General features: G+C 34.6%; 1 long non-coding RNA gene across 1 annotated transcript; it reads right to left on the minus strand.

Annotated features, from left to right (window-relative positions):
• Positions 1–208: 208 nt before the first annotated feature.
• LOC142176535 (uncharacterized) lies at positions 209–2,267 on the minus strand. The gene is made up of 2 exons (XR_012705195.1): positions 2,152–2,267; positions 209–484 (listed from the first exon to the last, which is right to left on the minus strand). It is a non-coding gene; the product is annotated as an uncharacterized LOC142176535 (long non-coding RNA).
• Between the last annotated feature and the right edge of the window lie 1,411 nt (positions 2,268–3,678).

Consider the following 3,678-nt stretch of genomic DNA (forward strand, 5'->3'; position numbering starts at 1 on the left):
GACATTCCTTCTTTTCTTCTTTTTCTGTCACGACCCAATCCAACGGGCCGCGACAGGCACCCGGTACCTTACTTAACCGAGTACCAACATAACGTATCTGTCATATCATAATATCATGGGCAAATAGCCTAGAAAGGTCGTCATGAGATAACAAAAATAAAATATAAGGGAATACTAAATATTGGACGACCTGACATGACATGAAAACTTATACATGTGACATACGTGCCTATAAAACCAAAGTGATAACTCATACACTGAACATAGGCCGATAAGGCCATATGATTTTCATATACATAACATATGTCTACAAGCCTCTAAGAGTACATAAAATCATAAAGGTCGAGACAGGGCCCCACCATGTCAATCAATATATATCTAAAGAATACTGACCAAATAGGCAACTCCGGAGCAAGTGGAGTGCACCAACACCTCCGCTGAGCTGATAGCCTACTAGGAGGAATGTCAACCTATCAATTGAGACCTGCAGGCATGAAACGCAGCGTCCCCAGGAAAAAGGGACGTTAGTACCAATAAAGTACCGAGTATGTAAAGCAAGAAAGCATAAACAAGAATAGTAATATAAAGAGAGATAGAGCAGATACAACCTGTAACATCTGCGTGCCTCTGTGGGCTACTGACATGAAATGCGTAATACATATATATATACATAAACTTTTAAAAACATACGCATCTGTAGGCATCATCATCATCATTATCATATCGTACCCGGCCTCAAAGAGGACTCGGTAAAAATGTACCCGGCCATCATAAGGCTCAGTAGAATCGTAACCGGCCACGTGGAGCTCGGTAAATCCAACTGATCAGTGGTTACACAATATATGTCGTACCCGGCCTACTATAGTGCGACTCGGTAGAGTAAAATAGATATTATATATAATGCATGCTAAACTCATGGAATCACGTTCTAAACCTTTTGGAGTGACTTAATGTCGTTGCACCTTCGATTAATATTATGGACATCATACCATCAATATGAGCTTCTATAGGATTCAAGGATCATACATACTTGCTTAGAATAACTTTATAAGGAAAGAACAACATGGGCAACCTTAGTTTCTAGGAGTAGATCTGTTACGAAATAGTGTATTCATTTCACTTTAGATCATGCCAAAAGAAAGAGGGAAGTTCCTTAACATACTTTAACCATGGTGAGTCCTTAATACATCTTAAGCAACTCTTCAAACAACTCAACTCAATCTACCATTGCATAAGGAGATTCAAAATTAGTGTTGAATAAAGGCTAAGTTTGCAACTTAAACTTGTAGCTCATTTATATAAATTCGGGCAGCATCTCCCCAGTAACAAGAGCCTCCTCCAATACCATATACCAACAACAATTACCAGAGAAATCCATCAATACCAATTATCAATAACAAGACACCATAAAACTACAACAAGTCATAACTATTTTACGACGAGCGACAAGCTCCAATTGGAATTCGTATATCCTTTATCATCCCTTATAGACTTTTTACTTTAAATTAATAGTATCATTAACATGATAATGAAGTCATTCATCAATAATTCCAACCTTATACCATATATCCATAACAAAGAAAATGATCCACAACTCCAATTATTCTTAATTAGCAACTTTATTCACTAGTTCATGTCTAGTTCATCCATTTAACTCAACCGATGTCAATATAACCTTAAGCACTTGTTGGAACACAATATAATTACCTCCTACAGTAGATGCAAGTCGAAATCTATATTATATTTAGCTTACAACAGCCCAACACACCCCAATCAATTCATACGAAAACAACGACTATAGTAGTGTCCAACACCCCAAAAATATTACAAAGAATGACTAATCCATTATTTCACAAATATGTGGTATTTCTTCACACCATTTATCCTCCAAAAACTCCATTAAACACCAGCAAAATATACAACCCAAAAGCTACACGAAATAGCCCACAAAACAGTCCATTACAAATCAAATAACTCGAACTCACGGCTTCCGATCACCTTCCCGTGAGTTCTAAATATTATGAAATGAATTAATCAACCTTACTTGATATTTAAGAGCTTAAAACCAGAAATTAAGAATTTTCTTAACTATTAAATACCTTCCAACACTCAAACTATAAAGAAAAAGAAAGGTTATATAGCAATACTTACGTCGTGGGGATCGTTCTTGTGTTATTGCTTCGTGATTTCGTGCCCGGGATGATGGTATTATTTGAAACCCTTGTAGAGAGATTAAGGGTGATGTTAGGAGTATTATTTGGTCGTGCTCTCTGGAAATATGCAGAAAGAGACGAGATAAAGGAGATAATCTCCATTTTGTTGAAAAGTCAAAAGGTGCTACTTGGCACCCTATAATTGGCTCATCTTCCAATGCTTATAACTTTTTATCCGGGTGTCGTATGAGCAAACGGTTAAGAGCGTTGGAAACTATATTTCAAGACCTTCAATTTTATATATAATATGTCCCAAAAAGACCTCATATAGCACACGAAATTTATTACTCAAAAAGCTTCATTACAAGACAAATCCTTAGTCGGTTTTTTTCGCAACTTAAATCCGATTTTTCTCAAACTTTATACTTCATATACAAACATCATATATAGTCATATCATGGCTTTAAACTCATTTAAATCATGATTAACAAGTCTCATATTTATCTTAACTTGCGTAACACTTCGGCAAACCTTTCTTGTCCTTGTAGAAGGATTTCATCCTTTTTGAGTTTGCATTAGATAATCCTATAATGATAGTAACATCTGAAGTACGGGGTGTAACAACATGTACTCTTGTAAACATTTATCCTTGAATATTAACTCTCAAAGGCTTGCAAAAAAAATGGGATGTAACACCATTAAATCACTTTATATACTTTCCAAGATGATCTCATTTCTGAGCTTACATCAACGGACTTACGACGTACTTTCCCGTACAAAAATATGGGTTGTAACATTTTCTCCCTCTAACTTATATTTTCCTCCGTCACTAAGATAAATTCTTGCAAACTACACTATTCCATACAAATCACATGCACAGTCTCTATATTGATATTTTTCAATTTTTTTGGTATTTATGATAAACTAAAAAAAGAATTAAAAAAAGGGAGGAAATTAGAAACATGAAAAAGCAGCTAGAGTTTTTGACACAGAAATGTACGATTTTTTTCTTTTCCTTTTTCCCTTTTATTTCACTTTCCTTTCTTTTTCTCCCTCTAATTTGTGTTTTCCTCCCTCACTAAAATAAAGTACTCCTTTTTTGTTCTCCTAATTTATCTTTGTGACAAGCACCTGAATGAATCTGCAAATTACAGTATACAATATAAATACACATGCACAATCTTTACAAAGGTGAGATTATCGTTAAACATAACCAATTGAAAAGGAAAGATTATACATGACCAACATATGCTAAGATTTCAGGCCGTAAATATATCTCATGAACCAAGAATAACCAAATATGTTAGGATATTACCACAAAAGTGAGATTGTAGTTAATCCTGACCAATTGAAAAGGAAAAATTACACTTGACCAACATCCGCCAAAATTTCAGGCTGCAAATATTATGTCTCTAGAACTGAAAAATAATTTGCCTTTGTGACAAACACCTGAATAAATCTATAAACTACACTATTTCATATAAATAAACATGCACAATCTTAACAAAAATGATATTATCATTAA

The sequence above is a fragment of the Nicotiana tabacum genome, chromosome 22 (assembly GCF_000715075.1).
Source record: "Nicotiana tabacum cultivar K326 chromosome 22, ASM71507v2, whole genome shotgun sequence".
Taxonomy (NCBI): Eukaryota; Viridiplantae; Streptophyta; class Magnoliopsida; order Solanales; family Solanaceae; genus Nicotiana; species Nicotiana tabacum.